At 39.4% G+C, this 26,336-nt stretch overlaps 1 protein-coding gene across 5 annotated transcripts in view; it reads right to left on the bottom strand.

Annotated features, from left to right (window-relative positions):
• The window catches only part of CDH12 (cadherin 12), a 568,098-nt gene that overhangs the window by 411,407 nt on the left and 130,355 nt on the right, over positions 1-26,336 (bottom strand). The window contains exons 1-2 of one of the 5 annotated variants that reach the window (XM_083824853.1): positions 663-744; positions 183-256 (exon numbers count right to left, since the gene is read on the bottom strand). The exons of the other annotated variants lie outside the window; for them this stretch is intronic. The gene's annotated coding sequence lies outside the window, so the exon portion shown is untranslated. Of the gene's footprint in view, positions 1-182; positions 257-662; positions 745-26,336 lie in introns of those variants that run through there. 5 annotated transcript variants of the gene reach the window in all.

The raw sequence follows: 26,336 nt of genomic DNA, 5'->3' as shown, positions 1-26,336 counted from the left end.
CCAGTTACCATTATATATTCATAAAGGAAAAATAATTACTTGCAAGAGAAGTACTTTACCTAGCAAAGAAATTTAGTTTAAAGTCTCTGAAGCTCAAGGAACTCCCATTCTATCATGGCCTAAGGTCTTAATAATCTCTCTATAGCTTGAGAGTTAAACATCTATAGAACTAATTTACTTACATGATCTCCATACAATAATTGCAGAGTCAGGACATGTGAGCATGGAGTACTTCAGTATAACTCTAAATAACCATCTAGAATGTAGAAACAAAATATTAGTGCATAATGCAAATTTGCAAATTAAATCTATAATTATTTGCTCATTTTTTTTCCTCATGCAATCACATGCCTGATTGGATTTCAAGTTCTTATCTTCTCTGCATGCATATTTGCAAATATCTCTAAAAGTAACAAACAATATGCAGCAGCAACAGAATTTTAAATTTTATTTAATACAATCACATTTCACTAAAGTTTTATTCATTCCACTGGATATGGAGCTGAACTAAGCATTAAGAAACTACATCTGAAAGTCTCATTAACTTAAGAACATAAAACAGAATTATTATTTTTAGCATCCCTGTAAATATTAAATATTTTTTTCTCTTTTTTTTTGCTTTCAGGTAGAAACTCTTCCATTATAACAAGAGCAAAGTATACCTGTTCTTACTTTGGACCTCTGACCACATCAGACCTCTGCATTTAATCAGCAGTTAGGATGGTGAGCATAGGGATAGGAAACCTATTAGAAATAAAGTTTGACTTTAGTGGCTGTCACAGGAGAGCCATCAGTTTGCACATGGTACCTGGGACTTTGTCTCATTGTCTGAGTCAGCCTGCTTGTATAAACATCTCATTTTTGCTTTGCTGATGTTGTAACTGGCAGTAGCAAAATCAGAGTGTTCATGTAGTTCACAGCAGTACTTATGTTATTTGACCACATTAACTAGCTTTGCTCATAGCAAGGCCCCTAGATGAGAAGTAGGTTGAATCTCCTATTGCTTGGCTGTACCAATGCTCAATAGCAGTGTTGCAACTAGGGCAGCTGGTGGTACCTTGCACAACTTGGCTCTCACTGCCTTTCCAACCTGACTACCATCCAAACTAGCTAGGAAAAGCCTAAACCACACTAATGCAATGACATAAGCTGTCACAGGGTCCGCGTTTGACTCAAATACATAGCAGATACACAGCAGCTAATGCACCTGAGGCTGAAGGCCTAACAACTTCTAAAGATATTGTCCCCTTCCAACATGCAGGCAGGAAATGTAGAATAGTTGCAGTGAGGAGGGTCCTACAAAGGTTGAGTCCAACTGGCAGACTACTTAGGGGCTGACCCGAAGTTAAAGCGTATTAAGAATGCTATCCCAATGCTCCCTGAACACTGATACACACGGGGCATCAACTGCCTCACCAGGAAGCCTGTTCCAGTGTTTGACGACCCTCATGGAAAGACATTTTTCCTATGTCTAGCCTGACCCTCCCCTGGCACAGCTTTGTGCCGTTCCCATCCTACCGTTGGTGACCAGGAGCAGAGACTGGCACCTCCCTCTGTGCTTCCCCTCCTCAGGGAGTTGCAGAGAGCCATGGGGTCACCTCTCAGCCTCCTCTTCTCCAGAGGAGTCAACCCAAGTGTCCTCAGCCTCTCCTCACAGGACATTCCAGCCCTTTTACCAGCTTTGTTGCCCTCCTCTAGACACTTTCAAGGTCCTTAACATCCTTTTTTACATAGTGGCTTCCCAGTCACTCCTCTACCAGGCTGTACCTGTGTCTGGCATTACTCTGTCCCAGGTGCAGAATCCATCATTTGTTCTTGTTAAATGTCATGCTGTTGCTGATTGCCCAATGTTCCAGACTATCTAAATACCTCTGCAACGCCTCTTGTCAGGGTCCAGAGCACCTCCCACTTTCATATAATTAGCATATTTACTGAGCATGCATTCAACCTTTGCATCCAGATCATTGATAAAAGCATTGAACGGAACTGGCCCCAACACTGAGCCCTTGGGAATGCCACAAATAAACTGGTCACCAGCCAGATGAACCACATTCACTACCACTCTTTGAGCCCTACCACTCACAGACAGGTCATCACCCAGTGTAATGTGTACATGTTCATCTCACAATTGGACAACTTGTCCAGAGGGATACTGTGAGTATCCTGACTGAGGGACAATGACATATGGAAACAGAGAAACAAATAAGAAACTTCAGTGCAGACAGACTAGAAAATCTTGCCTGTTATCATGTTCTTTTCTGAAGGAAAGGACTGAATTCTAATCATAGCTTAAGATCACAACCTTATTTTCACAGGACTTGCAGTGTTGAAATATTCTGCCTTGAATATCTACCTTCTGTGTAGCACAGCTTTAGTGAATTATGACAAGGACACCATCTGTGGTCAAAGGATACCGTTAGGCCATAAAACATCAGAAGACAGTCTGTACCTACCTTTAAAATCGAGCACAACACAAGAATATGCACACATTTTCACACATTTGCCAGGTATTTGCCAATGCTTGCCAGCAGGCATAGTTAGACTACATTTCCAAGTAAACTCAATATATATATTTAAAATGGAGAGTATACTTACAACAATAAAATTAGTTTTGTAGAACAAATTGCATACAGTCATATGAGGCCAAAGCACTTACCTTCACAAGTGTTAAAAAAAAAAAAAAAGTTCTAAGAAAGGTGGTAAGCTCAGTAAACATTTATGAAAAACCTAATTTAAACACTTTTTCCTGTAACAGATAGTATTATGAAATGTTTCTCCTCTCAGCATTTCCTTTTGTCCAAACAGATATTAAAATGCAGGATGCAACTCCACATTTCCACATAAGAGACTTTGCCAGAAAGGGTAAGCTATGCCAAATGATGTAAAGGTTTAGAAAAAAACAAATAAACACACACTTGAGAAAACTTGGGAAGTGATTGTGAACAATAAATCTTTAGACGTAGTTGTCTGTTGTCCGTTTTAGATGTTGTGAAGAATAGTATCCTTTTCTGGTTGTTCATAATCTAACGCACAGTCAAATTTTGTTTTGAAAGGGCGTGCATGCTCTTCAAGTACTACCATATTTTTGCAGTGTGTCAGGAGGGACCCTCAGGCTGGGCAGAGATTGCTCTGAGAGCAGGTGAAGCTGCTCAGCTGGGGAGCTTTCTGGAGTGCAAGGCAAGGTAGGCAGAAACAGCAACACAGCACAGAAGGAACTTGAAGAAGTGGTGCAGGCTGGGAGACTCCTGAGAAGATGCAGGGAGCAGATGTACAGCCAAGTTTTCAGAGGTGGCAGACAAAGTGATTCTCCTAAGGATCTAGAGCTGGATGTGTGAAGTTTGCTGCATCTGAGGATGTCACTTGAAATCACTGGGTGAGCAAGGCCATGGGGAAAAAAAACTGCTCTACAAGGGCAGAATGAGCAGGAAAGGAACTGAGGCCAGTTCTTTCATTTCCAGCTGTCACAAGTGGAATTTTAATTTGTTTGAAAAGCTACATCTTGCTCTAGTTGGTATTTTATTAAGCCTCAGTTAGAAGCCCTTTGTTATTCCCAGTGCATTTATTTTAACTAAAAGGTGCAGGCAGACATACTCCTAGATTCTGACTGACTTGAGCCTTGTCACCAATATATATGTAGAATAGCAATTAACATTTGATAAAAGTCATGGGCATGGAAAAGTGAACTTTTCATTCGTCTCCCACAACCAGCATCGCACAAGCCAACTCCATGGATACTGCTATGAATGCAGGCCTTGCAAGGGCTTTTACCAAGGATCTTTACCAATATTAAAACTGACTTTTAAAGGTGCCATAGAATTGCTTATAAACAGGAATATATAAAGCAGTATTATACATGTGTATTTCAAAAGACAGGTATTTTGAAAAGGAGGATAGTTTTCAATGTTTTAATACAATCACAGTCCTAAGAAAAAAAGAAAATACACGAAGTAGAAAGCTAATCACTTTCAAGTACAAAACACATTTCAACCAATAATTATATGAAAAGGATAGCAACAGTCGAACACAAATACCACATTAAGGTACAGATATCACAGTAAGGAATTTCCAAAACAGGAATGTTGTAGGGCCTGTGTGTTCAGAGACAATATTTTCAAAAGAGTGGAAGAGTGAAGACTCTTCTCACATGGTCTTTACAGTTCTTCAGTATAGAGCATGTTTAAAAACTTTTGTCCTCAACCAGAAACATCAGAAGAATGCTCTTTTTTAATGAAACCTAAGATCTTTTTGCTCTTTTATTTCAGGAGCCAGGGTTTCAGAAAAAGTTTACAGTATATAGCAAAACTTACAATTAAAATCATCAGATGTGATGACCTTTGCAATACCAAAGTCCCAAAGAAGCTGCTTTTAAGAATAAAAGTGTGAAAAAACCTTCTTTGTGCCACACTTTAAAATTTTCAACAGCGTGACAATTTTGATGAAGTGTAAGTCACAAAAAAAAATGTTGATTTCCATTGTTAGGTAAATAGGTCCTCTTTACTAAAATGAAGTCTGGATTCAACAGGCTACCACCAACAGTGCAAAAGAAAATTTTTAAAAAAGTTTTAATTTGAAGAATAATCATGAGAAAAAGAAGTGACAGTCACTTAATTCTTTGAATCCCCTTTCAGAGTACTTATAACTCAAGTGTTAAGACTAGCTAAAACTGCACAGACGAGACACAGAAGGAGCTGGATCAAGCAAAAAGTCCTGAAGACTGCAACTATGAAGACTCTCTTCAAATTCCTAATTAAGATTCTAACAATGATTTGAGTACATTTTCACTTTGCTACCAGTGGTAAAACATATGAAGTTCATTTCATAAAGAAGAGACAACAATGGTCCTAAATACAAAGGTTTGAGCTGTGAAGATAACCCCAGATAATCTGTTTCACTACCATATTCCCTGTCAGCAAGTAAATCAGAAACAAGTGCTTAATAAGAACCTGAGCTTTTAAATCTCACTGTCCATCCAGATCTCCTTTAACATGGATGTGGGGATGTGGACACCCAGAAACATCGAAAGGCATCTTTCAGCTCCCTGTCCAGGAGATGCAAATGCCGTTCCTCCGTTACCAGATCAGCCCCTCAAGGGCTCCAAGATGGAGGAGCAGGTGACCCTAACTACCAGCACCAAAAGCCTGCCGGGTGCTGAGGACATGCTGTTCCACCACACTGCTGCAGGCAGCCATCGTGTCAAGGCATGGCAGCACAGGAAGGGCAAGCATGACACCAAGAACGGGGCAGGTCCCAGTAAGTTCTCAAGTAACCTTTCCAGAGGTAGTATTAATGGTACTTTTCTGTCTTACTTTGGATTACAAGTATTATTATTGCAAATAGACTAATAAGTGGGTTTTGTATTTAGATTAAGATAAGTAGACTAATACTAAATTCATAGCTTTGTGTGTCTATATGTGTATCTATGGTGTATTTCTTTTGTGCATAAAATTATTTGAACGTAAATGAGGCACTCAATGTTTTGGTTGTTCTGTGAGCTTTTAAGCAAGTCAAAAACACCAACTCCATTACTGCACTTCCAAGGACCAAAGTAGAACTGTGAAATACCTTTTACCTCTCATGTTTTGATGCCTAATCTTCCTACTCTTCTGCCTACACAGACTGTCAATAGCCAACTTGCTTCAATGTTTTATTTGCTAATATAGTCTGTAGCTCCTAACATCAGGCACTAACACTAGTTGAGCTCAATCTCCATATTGACTGATTTTAACATTCCTATTTCCTTCCCACTATCACCCGTCACCAGTATTACCAAATTTTTAAGTTTTTGCAAAAGTTTTCAAAAAAAAGTTTTCAAAAAAATAAAAATAAAGGCGATAAACACTACATGTGTGGAAGGGGGTGGAAGAGGGCAATTGTCACTCCTCTTGGGGGTTTCCTGGCTGGTGGATCATTGCTGAGGTTAATGCTGAACTAGGCAAATTATTAGCTTCAGTTCTAATGGAAATCACACTGCTAAATACTGTTATCTCTCATGGGATGGTAGTTCTAAGAATGAACTTTGTAAGAAGTTTTGCATGTCATGGTTGCGCTGCTTTGTGAACTCTATCTCACTGATTTTCTACCAACTACAAGTGCACAAAATACTCTAAATTAGTAGTATATTGTATTGTCACTCAAATTCTTCAGCTACCATATAACTCCTGTTTTTATTTATTGGTAAATTATATCACAGACTGAATAAAACACAGGCACAAGAAACAACAGTAAAATATGTAACAGTGCAAATTAGAATAAAACATCAAGAAAACATCTGAGACCCCACGAGAATCATCTAGGGAAAAAACTGTGCCCTTCTTTCAATAGTTAGATTAATTTAAAAATGAACCAAGGCTGCACCTTCTGAGGAAGAACGGCTGCAGAGCTGAATGAGAACACGTGGGAGAGTAGAAGTCATGAGGAACAAGGGGAAAAGATGTTACCTAAAAGCATCAAATCAAGCACAGCCTAGGCAAGTGGCAACTGACAATCGTTACCCGAGAGGATTAGCTGGGTGTTGTGTGAAAGAGTTCGTCACTCTCGTTTTAGTTTTCAGTCATTTCTGCCTGTATGACAGTGCTATTTATCATATACCAGAAAGGCCGGGTACTGCCTTGATATAGAAAGAGCTCTTCCATCTGGATTATACTGGTGACACTGTTTTGTGATACAGTGAAGGAGTTCAAGTCTTTCCTAAGAATGTCACATTATCTGGCAGGATCTGAATGATGTAAAAGTCACAGAGGCTGGTCTTGAATATTTCTTCAGAAATTCTGCAGTTCTGGGTGATGGTTCAAGAAAATAATAGGGATAATCTGTTACAACTTTCTAGATACTCAGTTTTTCCTCTGCTTATTGACAATGTACTATAAAGCTGCTGAATGGCTAAATGTGTAGCTATTTCTTAAACATTTTATTTGAATTTATCAAAATTAAGAAGCAGGCAAACAAAGTCAACCGATATATTCTTTTTCCATGCAAAATTAGAATTCCAGAAATATCTGGAACATTTAGTGGTATTGCTGGTCTCCTCTAACATTAATAGATTTCCTGTTATTTCTGAGGAATTCATGAGAGCTGACAAGGATAATGACTTACAGAGGAAGTTCATCACATTCACGCCTGTGAACAAGAAGCAATCTGTCTCCCAAGCACTCACAGAAACCACTACCTGTGGCTGTTTCCTTCCTGGACAGGCAGATGTCCTACCCCACCTCACCTCACCACCACCTCATCTGCACTCACATTCAGCAGCTGAGCAGAACAGCGAGGTCTCATTTCATATGAAGACACTTGCTATTATGACCACTTAATATAAAAGCTTTGAGGAAATAAAAATGGCGCTGTTGAATAAGAGACTGATTGTCTCCCTGAGCCTAAGGACAGGTTAGCCCAGCTCATTTAAGTGCTTTCAATTAAAACATGAAACTGAGCCCAAGGAGGCTACAGCTCAACCTTTCTGGAATTGAAGAGAAGTAATACAACACTGAGGCATGCAGGCAGGTAACTGGAGCCTGGCATGCGTTCAAGCTACCTGAGCAGAGCAAGAGAAAGTCCTTCCTATCACGTGAGAAACTGCTGGACATGACACTAAAGCACGGACTTAAACACAGTTACAAACATTGCCAGGAAGAAGGTCTGGATTTCACAGCGTAAAGTAGAGTTATGGGAGAAACAACCATGCTTCACAAATAGCTGAAGGGCAAGCACTGGAAACCTTTCTGGGAACAGGGTCTCACCTCTGGTGGGAGGGGAGGTCCCCTGGCTCCAGCTGAGGAGGAAGGAGAACTCCCAGGAGTGCCAAAGTCCTCTGGTCAGCCCTTGGCATGCACAGGCAGTGAAATGCAGTTCTGAGCTCTCGGTGGTGTCTATCTTCTGCTGGAAATTTATGTGCACTTTGTAATCTACAGTATTTAGCTTCACTTAAAGACATTTCGCATTTGGATGTTTCATGGATGTATAACTTACCCTGGTCAATATTTAGTATTCATCAAATGGACAGTAAACACACCAAAGAGAGCAGTTATCAAGACTCTTAATAAAAACAAGAAGTTTTCTTGTTCTTTAAGCTGATTATCCAGCTCTTAAAGTCATTACAATAAATTTGCCTTTTATAGATTATTGACCTGGTTTACTTCCATTTCATTGATAACCCATTCCCATACATCACAGTAACAGAGCTGCTGATCACACACACCTCTCAGCAAGCCCTGCAGCCTCTTGCCTGTAGGTAAACAAATGGATGAGGAGTGCCTTGGGACTGCACAGCACTTGGCAGTTACAGCTGCTCAGAAACGTGGTATGTTCAAAGACCAAGTTACTGACCTGGCCGACAAACAGCGCTTCCAAGAGCACCTGCACAAACACTCCAAAATCAGGTATCTGAAAGAAGCCTGTTTTATCCTGCTGCAGCACCAACTGGGCATGTGTATGACAAGTTTTACCGCCTGGAAGTTGGAGTTTCAGCCATTAAACTAATGACTTGAGCTAGTACCTACTCTAATCTTGGCAGCTTCAGAACAAAGTACATCTATTCTGTTTCAAATGGATCTTCTCCAAATGACCACGTCCACAATATCTACTAAAGGAAATCTAATGTTTCAGGACTCCAGTAATGAAATGGCTCATTCCATGTTTAGAAATATTGCTCCCCCCTACCTCAAGTGATAGAGTTCTTTTTTTTTTTTTTCCTGAGAACTTGAATCTTATTTAGGATTTCACACATATTTTTTTGATCATCATGGTTCTGCCTTCAAGAATTACACACAGGCTTTTATATCTCTGCTCATTTCCTTCAGTAATCCAGCAATAAAAACATGAATAGGCAAATTAAGTTCTTTTATTTTTCCCTAAGAACAGAAATATATACCACGTAATTGTTTTAATTTAAAAAAAGTTGGACTGCTTTTTAACAACCATTATTTTTACAAGACATCCAAGTGAACAAAGTAAAAGAATTGGTCTTGCATTTCATGTGTGGAAAATGCATTTGTTAGAGCATAATGGAGACGGGCATTAAAAACATTTTATTACTGAACAATACTGTAGCATGATCCATTTCTGTCTCTACATGCATTTGGTTTTGGAGTAGTCACAGGGGAGACTTAACCAGCTACATATTGGGTGGAAAAAAAAAAAGATTTAAATCTGACTTAATGATCAAGTGTTGTAGAAACAAAAACAAACAGATAACTGCAACAATATTGAGGTAAAAAAAAGTTAGCAAGCATACCTAAGAATAGCTTTTGACATTTACAAACTATATGATCTTATAGTATACTTCCTCAATATTTTCCATACCACATTTACTCAACTCATATCAGAAAAGAGCAAATAAAACTGTAGAGATGGCTGTGAACTTCTCACATGGTGGTCTGAGTTAGCCTCATTCTTATACTGCAAGCCTCACTACCAATAACCACATAACAGCTGGAGTAATGTTCTGCAACCTCCCCATTTTACCTTTGGTGAACTGCACTATGCTGTGTAGAAAAGTGACAGGGTGCTCTACATCTCCATTACACAAATTTAGTAGTAAATTGAAAGCCTCTTACGCACACTACATCAATTTACTTCTCCAGTCCAAAGTTATAATTTCCAGTATTTATTTTGCATTTCTTTTATAAGGGAATCATATTAATTTTATTCTTATCTCATGCACCTAAAAAAAAATAATTAAAAAGTTAAAACATCCAGCATGTATCTGCCACGTAGAAAGTGAAAAGCAGACTCACTGCTGAAAAGCAAAAGCTACCTGCTGCAGATGGAAATTCACCAGGACAAAATCTATTGCTGAAGCAATCTTCCTAAAGCATTATAAGCATGAGTTACTTATTATTTAATAATATTCACACATTATATTGTTTTAAGAAGTTAATATCACAGAATGATTCAGTTGATAAATCCCATCTGTAAAAGTCAAGATATAGGAAGTACTGATCAGTGTTTAATAGTGGAAATCACAACAGATGGTGCTCTTGTTTACAAGTGTTTCATTACATTTTTCTTTCCTTATGAGAAAATCATAAGACAGTTTATTTTAAAATATATTTTGATAAAGTAGATGAGTATTTTACATGATAATTACTTCTAATCCTAAGAGAAATCCCTTCTAGAGAATCCAAAGTTTTTAATTCGTCATTTTGATCCCATGAATGCTACTGGGAGGGGGAAGGAAGACTACAGCATATGACCAAAAATTTTCCAAAGTGGTCAAGATAGTTTTAATATCTAGCTTGAGATATCTTAAAGACATCCAGCACAAAGGTAACTGATACTCAGAATCCTTTGATTTTAATTAAATTAAATCTTCTTAGACTGTATTTCTAACTCTTCTCCTGGCTGGGGGACCCAACTTGCTTACACGTGCATGCATGAGGGGCTGAAAGCAGTCACTGGGGTGACACCTGGGGTCAGAGACCCAGGCACTCATGGAGCCAGCAAGAAGACTATTTTTGGTGCGCACATACATTTGTGCACCTCTCCTCTCCTTTCAGGAGAGGCAGCTGGGAAGGAGCCAGGAACCAGGACCAGCTACTGGACATGTGTACTATGCCCCCGTACAAGGGTGTGTGTTGGCGGGTACAAGGGGACCACACATGCCACTGGTACCAGGGCTGCAGCCTCAGGGGCTTGTCCATGCTGGTGACAGCAACTTGGGAGGCAGGGACCCAGGGGCAGCTGCTGCAGGGGTTCATGCTGTATGTCAGCACATGTACTACAATCACGGACCTCCCCCCATCCCGCTCAGCCTCAGTACCAGCGGCACGTGTGGTCCCCTTGTACCCACCAACACACTCTTTGAACCAGTGTGAGCGTGCTTGTGCATGACGACCTACATGGCCAGACGTTTATGTGCACGCACACGGTCTGCATGCACATGTGTCTGCACGCCCGTACTCATTGCTGGTTGGACTGGGAGCCAGGAGCTGCACCAGCCTTACTACCTCTGTCAGACTGCTAAGCCCAGGCCCCCAGCACCTGGGTTTCCATGAGAAAGGAGAATTACACAGGCTTACAAATGACATGCAGACTATGCACAGGGTGTAAGCTGCAGGATTTTTTACTTCATTAGTTTGTGACTCTTATAACAGGTGTTTTGCCTTTGCATCTGATTCACAAGCCTCAGGGACTGCAGTAAAACAATGTAATTTCCAGGCTTCGGCTAAATACACCTTAAACTGGAAGATGTTACAGTTGACCTATGGCAAGAGTGCTATCTCCACTCCCTCCCCAGCCCCAGCACAAATATTAGTGCAGAGAATGGAACAGGAAACGTCCAAAGTTTCCATTTTGCATTTCACTGAACATTCATTCAGCACTGCTGATACCTGCACACAAATCAGGCAAAAGCTTAAATCTGTACACAGTTTGTGAACAGATAATTTAGGACAATGAAAGGCACAAAGGCAATTCCCAACTTGGAAAAAAATACATAAATACAGTCACACATGCCTAAACAGGCTCTCTTTGAAACCTGAGTAAATCCCACAAGCTTCAAACCTCACATACAAACAAACAAAAAAAAACAGACGTTCAAGTCCACAAAAAAAAAAAAAAAAAAACAAAAAAACAAGACCCCAAAGCATTTTACCTGAGTTTATCAACAGGTTCTCCCTGGAAATAGGGCACCATAAAACAGCCTAATCTAACATCTTGGTTCTAGTAGTAATGAAGTATTTTGACCGACCTGTATAAGTGAATAGTATAGCAGATGTCAGCTAAAATGGGACTTCCATTTGCTAACATTAAGGATTTCCAAAACCTTTTTCGCTCTCAGCCTCTGGAAGCCAGGACAGCCTCAAACAATGAATTAGACTGAACTCTGTGGTAAGAGGACAGTATGAGAAGCATATAACTTTGTAAGCACAGGAGGAAGAAAGAGACCAGCACAAGCTCACCAGGCTTCCATTTTCAAAGCAGTTCATTAATGGAAGGTCATTACATTGGAGGTAATTCATGAATGCATTTGCGTGTTTGAGGATGGACCCACCCGAAGCCAGGCCTTGCAGCAGGTGCAGGGCCATGACTAGCTGCCTTCTAACTGCAGTGAAGATCCAGCCTGTTTTCTCCAAATGTCAGCAAGCACTGTTGAGAGCAATAAGCTTCAAAGCTGGAGCTGAATTAAAGGTGTTTAACACAGATGTTGCTAATAACACAGTAACTGGCATTGTAACCTCTACTGCCAAGGTGACTGGTGCCATCTTTCAGAAAAAGTAGCATATTATCTTTTCCTTGAATACACAAGTCACATAGAGATTTCATACGTGCTATGCAATCAGGCAGCAGAAATAACCTTCCTGGAAACAGTTATTTTTCTATGTAATTTTTTTTTTTTCCTTTGGGCATTAATTTTATGGGAAGTAAACAGGTTTAAAATCTTTAATGAGTTCCATTAAGCAGTATTTAATAAAACTGAATTTGTTACAGGACTGAGATTAACATATTGTTAACACTACTTTCATTCTCTCCAGTGGTGCCAGTGCTTCAATATACACGGATACTTTTTCAGATTGCCTCCAGCACCTGCACAGTTCACATTTCACATATACTTCCTAGAGCTGCTGAGAGACAGGACAGACAGAGACAGATACTTTTTACCCTGTAGGATATTCAAACAAGTTGGCGAAGAGGTCGGAAGCAGGCCAGGTCTAAACGCCATACCCATTTATCTCCTACAGCTACCACAGGTAAAAACAACATTTGTGTGTACCCCACTCTCAGCAGTTATCCATCTTCTGTAAATGTCTCTCCCTCAGGCAACCAATTCGAATTGTCACAAATGAACCCTGGAAATACATTCTCCTGCATGAGTTTGCCCCAGACAGGGGGGACGTCTGATGCACACAGCTCCAGACCAGGCATGAGGGCTTGCAAGCAGGCAAATCTCAGTATGCAATCCATCCTGTGAATTCCCAGGTAGCTGCACTCACCTGCCTGCCCCCAGCAATGCTGCACACCCCTGGCCTGCTATGGAGGGAGCTTCATGGGGGTGCAGAAACATCTCCATTGCCTTCTGGCTTCCGCTGCCTGGCAAATTTGGGAGAAATTGGCCAGCACATGAAAAAACTGTTGCAGGCAACTATCAGACTGACAGCAGACTGTAGCAGGAAGCCAGTACATCATATAAAATTACACCAAAACAGAATTTCCTTACGTACACATACAACCAAATTCACTTAAATGGGATTTCTGTTACTCACAGAAGTGGCAAGATTGTTCATTCCTGTGTTTTTGTCAACTTTAAATATTCACAGCCCACAAAGGTCATTCACCTCAGACAGGATTTTTTGCCTAGGGCACATGCATCACTGATTATAGCCTAGTTTACGTACTATCAAGTTCCATTAGCTCATACTGTAATTAAGGTTATGTGGATCAATTACTAAATTAATTCCAGAGTCAAAATGTTATCATGAAAGCCAGAGACTGATTCAGGGAATTAACGTATACCAGGAAGGTAACACCTGAGCCAAGACTGCCTCAGCTGCTTTTCTCTCAACCTCAGTGCAGTGAGTGCACTCTGAGATTTCTTAAAAGTATTTTAATAAAGTCAGTTATGTCAGAAATAGTTGTCTCACTTTGGCTTCAGGTTTTGCCTAAGCAACCACAAAAAATATATGTTCATTATTGTCATACTGTTCAAGTCCATCTACCGTGTTCCAGCTGCTGTTCAGGTCACAACGCAGTGACGGGTCATTTCACTGGTTGGCAATGCATCTTCAAAATACACATTAAGATGTGCTGATGTAATTGTGACAAAAAAACACAAGTGCTAGCTTTATTTTGTCTTTTGCCATTCTCTTCAGAATTTTAATTTCTTCTCAATGAGTAGACATAGATTTACTAGCAGAAGACACAGAACAAGCCAGTTGCCAAAAGCAATAATCTCACAACACTCACATAAGCACAATTTAAAAATAAATCTAGCAGCCTTAGTTAATGTAATATTAATTTGAGAAATATTTTAAGCATGGTATTAAAACGTAGACAGACAAAATGGAGAACAAACCTTCAGAAAGACTAGAATGAACTAATTACAAATGAGATGGTTCCTATTTGATGCTCTACTACGCTAACATTTTTCTTTTTTCCTGCTTAGAAGTACACGGAGTATTTCTCCGACTTCTTTTTATAGCACTACAGTTGACATAGAGATGATTCATGCAAATTAAGGAGACTTCATATTTTAACATTGATCTCCCCAACTTGCATCTGTTCTACTTACAAGACTCTGTGGCGTAAAAGCTTACTACATAATCAGAAGCAACCTCCAAACTTCATAATTTCTCAAAACACAATTGTTTCCCAACTGTTTTTCAAACACAAACATTTCTCTACATTGTCTTAATTCTGCCTCTAGAGCCAATTACATGAATCTAATCATAGGCTAATTTTCATCTAATGACAATAAGCTTATTTTGGAAAGGTGTCCAGTGAAATCACCAATGCTGATATTACTGTAAGTTTTCAGTAAGATAGCAACTAACATTTACTGGCTCAGAGAAACTGTATGTACTGCATTGCATTATAAAACATACAACATTTCCATTTTGTGATTGGGTTATTACAGGTTCAGCTGTTTTAATTAGTCTTATATAGCTAATTTGTCATTACTTGGATTACTATTGATTTTCTATGTTGAAAGGCTGCATATACAGGAAATTTCGGCAGCAATACCTCAGAAAATTAAAACCATTTAGTCATTTCAATTTTTTATGAATTTCTTTTGTCAACTGTATTAATTTCATGAAATTAGGTTGAATATTAGGAAAAAATTCTTGACTGAAAGTGTTGTGAAGTATTAAAACAGACTGGCCAGAGAAACAGTTGAGTCACCATCCCTGGATGTATTCAAAAGAATTGTACATGTGGTGCTTAGGGATGTGGTTTAATAGTGGACTTGGCAGTGCCAGGTCAAAGGTTGGACCAGATGTTCTTACAGGTTGTTTCCAACCTAAATAATTCTACGATTCTCTGAAATCTTATCACTCATTAGAAACTCCTGGCTTACAGCTAAGCGGGGTCAATAACCAATTGCAGCAGGAGAAATCAAAGAAACACAACGGACACAGTCTCCACTTTGGTTTGGGCTGAGACAGCACAAGTTAAAAGAAACAGAAGTCAGGAAAGATCATGACACTGATCATTAATTCTTTGCTAGTTCTGTCTCTAACACCATGAGGCACAGACAAATAACAGCCTCAGAAGAAACCTCTGGTGCTAATGGAAGCAATTTGTGGAGTGCAAGAGCAATAGCCCCACTTGAGGATTTTTACTTTCAGCCTTCTCCCCTTGGACCCCAGTCTCACCAGCTGTTCCACGCAAAGTTCCATGCAAACCGATCACAGCACCCTGGGTAAGTTCACACCCTCATGAAGTGTGCAATCTGGATATCCTAAAGCAGTAGCTTGTACCTTTAGGCCTGACTGCAGGTGATAAAGCAGGTAATTACAATTTTAAAAGAAAAAGGTTAAGAAGCTACAGCTTTAAAAGTGCTACTTGCACTTTATGCCTATGCAGTGTCTGCTGGCAGAATTTTGTTCTATTGCATCGGCAGAAGGTGCTACAAGTAAAGGAAGCAAGAGTCCAGCAGGGTGCTCTCCCTGGTTTGGTGGGAGAGTTACAGGGGGTTAACTCACAAGTTTCTCCTTGCAGCAGTTAACTCTGGTATCTGACACAAACCCCCAGCCAGGTTGCATCTGGGCCCTACCTGCACAACAAGCTGAAGTCAGCAGGGCAGCGAGAGCTGGGTTGTGCACCTAGCAGACCCCAGGGTGGTCATTTACACCTGGAGGAAGAGAAACATCTCCAAAAGGGCAAGTCTTCCTACTGTAAGGCAGATGGGCTTCTGACAGCCCTTATCGCAGCACATTCAACTTAAGAGAAAGCTTAGATATAGAACTTATATTACACATGAACCTTTAGGCTATCAGCGTCAAGTGAGAGGGAAATGCAGTGTATAACAATAAAGAGAGCAAGACAAGTCTTCTTCCATTAGGAAGTCTAGGGTTTTCTCATCAACTTCTCCCTATGTGGCCAGCAGCCAGCCAGCTATATCTCAAGCTGAGTAAACAGGAGCAAGGTGAAGGGAAGGAAGTGGTACTTAGCTGGATGTGGTATTTTGATACTGTCTCTCACGACATCCTGCTAACCAAGCTGAGAAAGTGTGGGATAGACAAGTGGACAGTAAGGTGGGTTGAGAACTGGCTGACTGGCCAAGCTCAGAGGGTGGTGATAAGTGGCACAGAGTCTGGCTGGAGAACTGTGACTAGTGGTGTTCCCCAGGGGTCGGTGCTGGGTCCGATCTTGCTCAACATCTTCATCGACGACCTTGATGAAGGAAGAGTGTCTGCCCTCAGCAAGTACGCCAATGATACAAAGCTGGGAGGAGTGGCCGGCATGCCAGAAGGCTGTGCTGCCATTCAGCGAGACCTGGACAGGCTGGAGAGCTGGGCAGGAAGAAACCAGATGATGTTTAACAAAAGCAAGTGTAGAGTCCTGCACCTGGGAAGGAAGAACTGCATGTATCAGTACAGGCTGGGAGATGACCTGCTGGAGAGGAGCTGTGCAGAGAAGGACCTGGGGGTCCTGGTGGACGACAGGTTGGCCATGAGCCAGCAGTGTGCCCTGGTGGCCAAGAGGGCCAATGGGATCCTGGCGTGCATTAAAAGGAACGTGGCCAGCAGGTCAAGGGAGGTGATCCTCCCCCTCTACCCTGCCCTGGTCAGGCCTCACCTGGAGTACTGTGTCCAGTTCTGGGCTCCCCGGTACAAACAAAGACAGGGATCTCCTGGAAAGAGTCCAGTGGAAGGCCACAAAGATGATACAGGGCCTGGAGCATCTTCCCTGTGAGGAAAGGCTGAGAGACCTGGGTCTGTTCTGCCTTGAGATGAGAAGACTGAGAGGGGATTTTATCAAAGTTTACAAATACCTTAAGTGTGGCAGACAGAGGGATTTGGCTAACCCCTTTTCAGTGGTTTGTGGGGACAGGACAAGGGGCAATGGCCACAAAACAGATCACAGGAAGTTCTGCACCAACATGCAAAAGAACTTCCTCATGGTGAGGGTGACAGAGCACTGGAACAGGCTGCCCAGGGAGGTTGCGGAGTCTCCTTCTCTGGAGATATTCAAGGCCCATCTGGACACCTACCTGGGCAACCTGCTCTAGGGAACCTGCTTTGGCAGGGGGGTTGGACCCGATCATCTCTTGAGGTCCATTCCAACTCCTACAATTCTGTGATTTTGTGATTTAAGGACATGGTTTAGTGGGTGATATTGGTGGTAGGAGGATGGTTGGACCAGCTGACCTTGGAGGTCTTTTCTAACCTTAAAGAGCCTTCAACTCTGGATACTTTTTGTGGGTATAGGCCATTCATCCTTATCCCTGGGAACTTTAACACAGCACACTAAATCCACGGCAGATTTCTGAACAACTTTCTAAAGCTGTCACTCAGATCAGAGAGACAATAATACTATCTAGTACACAGAGATTTCATGTCCTGAAAGGCCACAGATGCAAAAGTCAGGGGGCACAGCCTGAATTACATTTTTTAAACTTCATTAATCCTAATGATACTCCAAACTATGTAATGCATTGTCTCCTATTTTTAATAATATAATAAGGAGTAAAAGTATAAAGTAAAGTCAAATCATTGATTCTTCTCTTTGAGATATCACACCTAAAACTGGAAGAGTTTTAACCTGTGTTTTACCTGAACAACAAAAGGACGCAAGTCATCATAACATGAGATACAGGGAGAGTGTATGCATGTGTGTATGACAATTGCTAGCATGTCCTTCCAAGTCAGACACCTGCTTTATGGCTTGGGCATAGCACAAGACAACAACCTGACATGCCACAGCCAAATAAGGATGCACTCTCTGCCACGCTTTTGTGAGGACATGGAGAACCAGCAGCTATAATATCGTGCCGTTAGATTCAGAGATCAGCACCATCACATTGCTCAGCCACACGAGCTCAGCTTCAGAAAGATTAGATTTATGTGACACTGAAGACATTATCAGAGCCTACTGAACCAGTGTATACACTCTGGCCAAGAGGGAGGGGGAACACAATCACACTGAACTACTTGAGAAAGTGATGAGGGTACTTATGAAGGAAAGCCAAGCAAGAGCGAGCAATCATTGATTCAGTACTCAGTCCTTCCACTTTGCCATGTACTTTCCTGCAGAGGATTTTTTTCCTTTTGCTCAGAGCTCTTCCACAGCCTTCAACAAATCTTCCCTCACAACTGGCCAAATATACAATCCTATGGGCACCAGCACAGATGCATTGTCTAGGGATATGACATTGCCTTCCTCATCAGCTTGCAAATTCAGCAAAAAATGAAGTTATTCTCTTCCAGAAATTAGGTGTCTGCAACACCAACTAGCACAATAATGCCTGGTGTTTTATTTACAACATATGAGAAGGGTTTTTAATATATATATATGAATGATACATATTCTCAAATAAAAATGTGTGCGCAAATAAGTGTATATACACAGGTGTAATTCTGGTTGGGAATCCTGACAGGCAACAAATCCTTTTTGCAGCAGTTATTCAGCATAAAAATGCCAATGATACTATTATAAATGAAGCTACATGGGTATTGCGGTAAGCATAGTTCTGTGTTATCCTCAGGGTAAACACACCTTTCTTATCTTTTTACCACCACCAAACACAAGAACAACAGAGCAGGTTACAATCACCCACGCTACACGATAGCTTGTTCAAATGGCATGGTTCTGTACTATAGGCACAGTATAACCACCCCCCTCTGAACAACTACCAGCTGTGTATTATGCACGTTTCATATATTTAATAATATTCTCATGCTAAAACCAGTCTTTGATAAATCAGGGAAGCAGTGGGCTGGATCCTATAGAAAATCACATGCCTTGTAGGGGAGATTTTTCAAGAAAAGTGATCTTTCAAGTATTATTTTCCCCCACTGAAAAGCACAAGACAACATGCAGAAGTACTTATTGGAAATGTAAGCATAATCAAGTGATGAAGGCTGTCATCCTGAGCAACATGCACACAAACATGATAGGCATACACCTTAATATATACCCTACTAATATTAAGATATCTTAGGTATATTTGGTGTATGCGTTAATATTAAGGTATGTCAAAAGCAGGCTTTGGATTGGCCTTGATAAATTTCAAGTGAGTGAAAGTGATGTAATCACTTTTTTTTTTTTTTTTTTAATATTACAAGTCTGCCTATGAACTGTAGGCCAGGTTCAGGATACAGAAGCAAGCATCAAGGAGCTATTTCTCTTATGAGGTGCATATGGCTACTCAGCCACAGCATCTTCCAGCACTCCATAACCATCCACTAGGTCTTTCTTGAGAAATATTCCAAGATTATCCAAAAAATTTGTTTCCTTTCTGGTTTCTGCACAGTAGAGAATGATTTACCAAAGCTAATTTCTACTGTAAGTTTAAGGGAAATAAAGGAATCTGAAGTGATACTTTTAAGTTGGTGTTCAGTGACAGTTTTGAGGATAAATGCACATATGTTCATAGGAAGCCATTCACAGGAGAAAGCTGATATTTTCACTAAATGTATCTTAAGGGTCTGCTCTCCATAGCATTTAAAAAAAACAACACCTACGTGTATTGGCTGAACACTGATCACATGATCTTGAAGATCAGCAGTTATTTCTACCTTGATTTCTGCCAAATCTGCAAACACGTTTACACAACTTAAAATCTGAAGAAATTTTTCTTTGCTAATAGGTCTGAAAAATTCCACCCACTCTAAAGCAATCTTTTAAAGTGATAAAACAGGGCAGTTTGTTTTCTTCTTATTTATACCCGTGGTAGAGAGCTGTCGATAAAATTTTGTTCTTGGGCTGTGTATTTCACAAGGTTGTCATGAAGCACGTAGGCACACCCTGAAAATATCACAGGATGTGATTTTCCCTTCTGAAATGAAACATATGGCATTTAATTTTTTACCTACTGCACATCTTGAAACACGTATATGTATTCTTTGATACATGTGCATTTTATGATACGAGTATACGGACATGTTTTTAGGAATGTTTATGCTCTTATGCATATTAGCAGCACCTGTAGGTGGATAAGCCAGGCACGGTGATGACCATGTAAATTAACAGAATCTCCTTTCTACAATAAGATTAAATCCTATTATTAGGCAGGAACAAGAATATTTAAATTCTGCCTACAGAAATATTAGTTTTCCAGTTATTTGTGTTCATTCCAGCAGCTATCAGTGTACCCCGTGTTTACTGTGAGTCAATTACTTCATAGTAAATTACTTCATAGTAAACAGGAAATTCAACACATTTATATCAATTATTATGACGACAAAGTATTACTTATTCTCGCAGTTACACTTCGTGAGGCAATGCTTTTGGCTCTGTACAATTAGTAGCAGTTTGACAATAATTATGTAAGTCCAATGAAAAGTAAAGAAGTCAGTTTAACCACTTTTCCTCTGGCTTTTTTTTGTAGAGAACAGAATTCTGTATTTTGAACTATGACCTACACACTTCAATATGTAATACTGAATCTACACATGCAACTGAGTATGCTGATACTTAAACCCATAGCATAAAGCTTCCTTAATCAGACATCAACTGTATTAATTAGTGCGTAGACTATGAGAATGAATGAGCAATTTTTAACCAAAAAAAATATTTACTCATCTGGTTTGTCAACCAAACTTTTCTTTTTTACTTCACAGAGTAAATCACTGCCTCCCACTGAGATGAGTAGCAAAGTGGCATTTAGTCTTCTCAGTCACATCAGTCAGCTGTCAGTGACATTTGACCACCACCAGGAGGAACACAAAGCAGCTTGTGACAAAGAAACAGAACAAAACCCTCTACAGCCTAGGATTATGAGAAGAAAACATATACCACTACACCGCTGCAGAAAAAGTGAGAAGACATTAGTTATACTAAAGATAAGCATTAAAACTCTAAGACTAGGAGCACCCAGTTTAGCACTGGCCCAATACTTTTGGATGTGATGCCACCCAGGAACACTAATACCTGGAGATAAGGGAACTTTCTGAATCAGAATCTGTCTCTATTCAAGCCACCATGGGCTGTCTTTTGGAATCACATTGCAACACATGTGCTTTGCCAACACATTCTCTCAGTCAAGTTATTGTTTTAGTTATTTTTTTATTTTTTTTTATCAAGTTTATATTTTTAGGCACTGCAAAGAATACAAATTGCGCTTGAACAGTTAAGCTCAGGCGCTAACCTTAAGAGTTACATATAACTTAGCTTTTTGCAAAGAAAATTGATCCAGTACTAGTGCCAATGGCAAGAAGATCCCAAAAAATAAGAAATAAAAAAAATAAGCTCACAGTTTTCCAAATCTCCCATTAGGGGACAAAAAGAAAAAAATCCTGACATAGTTACTGTAAACATAAAACCTAGAAAGTGGTCTAAATTGCTGTATCACGCATTTCAATTTCAATATTCCTAAACTAGTTTTTTTGTTTGTTTGTTTTTTTCAAATTGAAGAGTATTTCAATACTGTTCTATGTCAACAACAAGCAAAGGTGTAAGGAAAGAGAACATGATACAACAAACTAAGTTCCTTTTACATAGGAGCATGATTACATTCTATGATACACACAGAAATTCTACTATTTATTTTAATGTTTAATGAAGAAGTTATTAATGTGATCTATTTGCCTCTTCAAAACGGGAAGGTAGTCAGGTCAGGCTTGCTTTCCTCCAGCATAAGTATCGACGGAATGAGTCAGAAAGAAATGCAAGCAGATCACAAGGCTAAAAATACTCAAAATAAAATGCTGCATAGATACAGTAAAATGTATGTATAAACAATATTGCTACTTCTCTTCCTTCCCTTTGAAACCTAATTTTAGGTCACCTACATTCAAAGTTTTAGACAAACTACAGTACAATTACAGCAGGATCTCAAAATTAGTATCTACGAAAGGCAAAGTATTACAGGAGATCCTTTGGGACTTTTATTTACTTCTCTCTCTAATTATAAAGAGCATCCTCCCATTTAGCACAAAATGAAGGAAACCCAGAAGTTACAGATTCAAGGAAAATAAATTACTAGAATCAGTTGTGAACGTTTTTAATTCCTTTCAGAAGTCCAAGGTTTACAAGCTGCCATTTAACCATGGTTATATAAAACCAGTTGGCTCCCTGATAAAGAACAGCGGTTTTGCAAGTAGGTTTTCCTCTACTTGATTATTATTAATAGGAAGAAGAACCATCAGAAGCTGAGTATGAAATAAATGAACAGGGAGAATGAGGTACACTAGCATTAATGCAACTGTCGAAAGAAAAGTAGATGTGGATGTATGGATTTATGAAGAGAAATTAAAAGCAAAGTAAAAACAGTTTTTTACAAATAGATTTAGGGAATGATGATTTTTATCACTGATTAAAACATCATACCTGGCTCAACAACCACTAGAAAATGCTAGCCAGATTGAACAGCTGGTTTACATATACAATTTTATACTTTAGTGAATAGTTAGAGTAATAAACTTTTAAATTTCTCTAATTCCTTCTAATTTCCACATCATTATAATTGCACTGGTTGTTTTGGGCTCAAGAAGTTTCTGACAAAAATTCTGTTGGCATAGCATTTGTTGGCTGAGCTGACAAGACACCGTAAAACCCTATTTATAAGTACTCTTCCTGAATAGGTATGGTAACAGATGAAACAATTATTTTATTACTTTTTTTTTTTTTTTTTTATGGTAACAGATGAGACATATTTAAAGTAGAAACCTGAAAGAGGCCAAGCAGCCTCAACATCAGCAAAGAAATCATTCTCGTGGATTCTTTTCTGTTCTGAGCACAGTCTATGGAAAAAAAGTCTTTAAATAACATTTTGTTTTTAGCATGTTTTACAGATTGTTACTGCACAGTATGGTTCTCTATTCTTTACCAAAGTCATTAAAAAATCTACAGGAATAATCTCATTTTCTGTTATATTCCTAAAGCGAAGAACTTCAAATTTACCTCTGATTAAATCTTCAAGGACTTTTCCATGAAGCGATTTCAAATAAATATTTTTAAGTATGAATGTAACTTCAAAAGGAGATGTGTCATTTCCCTAAAGGTATAATTCAACCTAAAAAGATAGATACTTGTCCTAGTTTTTTTTTGTTTTTTTTTAAAAGGAAAAAAGAATTCAGGACATATTCTTATTGTATTTAACATTTGAGGTAAAAAGTGCAATTTTTTGTTGTTGTTGTGATGAAAAAAATTAAAGATTCAGTTTATGCAAACCAGAATCATTTTGTCCTTCATAAAGTAGCTGTGAAGGTCAACGATAAAGATAACATAACCAAAAAGGGCTTTTCTCTTTAAAGAAAAATGTACAGAGTAGCCAGAACACCCATGCATCAGGCAGCAAGCTGATCAGAGAACTTACTGTACTCTAATTTAGAGCACTGTTTTTTTTTTGTTTGTTTGTTTTTTCTTCCCCATTTTTATCTGAAATACTGCAAGCTGATTAATTCCAAAGAAAGGATTCTTACCCAGCATGGCAAGGTTTATATTCCCAAAAGGCTACCAAGGAAGCATGATTAAACTCTGGTCCTAGCTAGCAGCATGACCAGGCAGCAAATACCACCAAAAGCAGCAAAGGCTGTGTTTGTGAGAGCAGAGCCAGAAGGCTGAGCCCCACTGGGACAACTTCTACAACACCGTGTCCATTTTTGGACCCTCAGTATAAGACCGATGCTCAACAACTGGGTCAGGCTCAGTTGGGGAAGATTAAGCTGACCTCTTGCCCTGTGGGAAGGAGCTCTCTGCTTCTGTACACAGCTGGAAGCAGAGAGACAATAAGTATGAACTGAAAAAAAAATATTGGGATTTGATATAAGGAAAAAAATATCACTATGGGGATAATTAAGCAATGGAACCGGTTTCCCAGAGAAGCTGAACAGTTTCCATTCATGGAGGTTTTCAACACCTGGTCTGAATTCTCTGTTGACCCTGCTTTGAGCAGGAAGTTCAACTAGGCAACCTCCTGAGGCCCTTCTAACCTAAATTATTCTACAATTGTAACAGAATTATAGGCATGTACTTTGACAGAAATAGTGCCTTTTGTATTTTGGTGGTTATCTTAACTAATCTGAACATCCACTTGAACAGACAAAGAAGCGCGTGTACACCCTCTACTCAAGAAGTACAGAGAACAGAAGAACTTTTTCAGGGCAAGCAGCATGTGTGACAGGAATCTCCACCAACTCCTTGTGCAGTACTACTGAACTACAGTGGATTTTGTGGGTTTCTCAGTTTGGCCGTTTCCTTTATACCCGTGCACATGCACACTATTGCATGTGTTCAAGTCTATTATCACCCACAACAGGGACAGAGCAGCATAGCTGTGCTATTTCTCCCTTACTAACAGGAATGAACATATTGATGAACCTGTCACTTCATCAGTCTGTTTGCAGTACTGTCATTAATATAAGCTTAACCCATCAGCTTGCTTTAAAGAGATGACGTTCAGCCCTAAAGCTGAGACCTGGGATACTTTTGATACAATCTGTTTCAGCCTCAAATTCCAGATTATGCTGCAAACACGAGACTCACAAAAACACACTTTTGTACACGAGACATAATATTCATACCATAGAATAAATACTAGTTCAGGTGTTCTTTCAGCTCTGGATTCATGAGAAGTTATAGGAAATTCTGTAGTTAAACTGGACATTTATGTAGAATGGAGTTCATAGGAAGCATACCTTAGTACAAATACAAGCTTATTTAGGTCATCTAACTCCCTTTGAAGTCCTGGTAAATACAACATTTCATCCTCCATAGAAATGGGCCATCAGCGGACAGTAGCAACAAGGATGCTACTATGAGCAAGAACACTAACTTGCACTGAGTTATTATTTCATTGGTAAGCATCCTTACCAACACCAAGGATGGGACACTCAGCAGAAAAACTGGACCATTTGCCACCCTGATTGTGAAACGGTAAGATACATGCTACAAGAGCTCTGTGAAGTTCAGTTAGCCAGTTCAAAAGAAGTCCCTGTTATAGGACAACAGAAGACACTGAATAAAGTAGTCCAATCAAGCCTACTTAAGTGATAACAGAAACTATTACTGGCAGATGAAAGACATCAACACTGCATTGTTTTCTTTTACAGCATAAGATTTCTCTGCTGTATGATGAGGGATCATTGCCAGGTTTATCTAAGTCTAGAAATATAAGAAACCCCAAATCTCATTTCTTCCATTTTCTATTGTGTGAGTTGAAATTGAGGAGCTACCTTATTCTCGTTTACAGTCAGAATAAAGTATTGTGAGCAAGTTATAAGTCAAGAAAGCAGCTGACAGTAAATCTCCTTAAAGCTGTTGCTAGCACCTCATTCTGACACTAACTAGACAGAGATGTCATAGATTTCAGCAACGAAACAACAAAACAGATTTGTGAGAAGCAGCACTGATTTGTCAGGAAGTCAGACCCATCTATCTTGCCTCACTAGTCACTATAGCAAAAAAAAAAGTCCTAAATAATATCTGTAAAAAAAATTAAAGAAAACTCAATATTATATCAGGTACAAAGTGAGCACTAGAAAATTGCTAATTTCTTTAAAAGAGGTTCTTTCTAATTTAGCATAAACTCATCTTTGTACCATCTTAAATTTATTTCTGTACTTTTCTGGGTACATGTCCACTTATAGTCCTCACTCATTTCCATGGAGCTCCCATTCTTACTTTACATAATTTATCATATATGCTTGGCATAGACTCTTCATTATCATATATTTATCTCTTTACACAAGAGTTTTCTCTCAGCTGCATACAGCTGTTATTCCAGATCTTTCCTCAGCTTGGAAACTTATGGCTGTTTTCTTACTGCACAGATATGACCATGCTAACGGAAAACACAGTAAAAAAAAAATATGGACCCGTATCATATTTTAGTTTGTTCATTTCATCTTGCCAGCTAGGGTTATTTCAGAGCCTATCACATACTAGTTTCCTTTGCTTGCCATTCATTAGGTTTACAGACCATAGACTGTTGCATGGCAACACAGAAAGGAAGTGAGAGGCAAAAATAAAAAAATCCACATTCTCCAGAAAAGCTTTTCTTTTTAGGTTTAGTATCTAGCTTTCAGAAAGCAGACATAATATCAGCAAAGCAGAAAAGCAATTCTTACATGAATTATTTCTAATGAAAGTGTCATAAGAACTTGCAAAACAAAGGCAATCCCAAAAGAAAAGCAATTGAAAAATCATGGTTTGCTGCTGCCCCCTGTATCAACTGGTTTGTTGGAAGAATTGGTCGACAAAGTATTTGTTTGCAAGAGTTTGGTATCAGTTTTCTGGAT

This window comes from Anser anser (genome assembly GCF_964211835.1).
Source record: "Anser anser genome assembly, chromosome: 2".
Classification (NCBI taxonomy): domain Eukaryota; kingdom Metazoa; phylum Chordata; class Aves; order Anseriformes; family Anatidae; genus Anser; species Anser anser.
The sequence above is the reverse complement of the archived record's forward strand: the minus strand, read 5'-3'. Positions and strand labels throughout refer to the sequence as shown.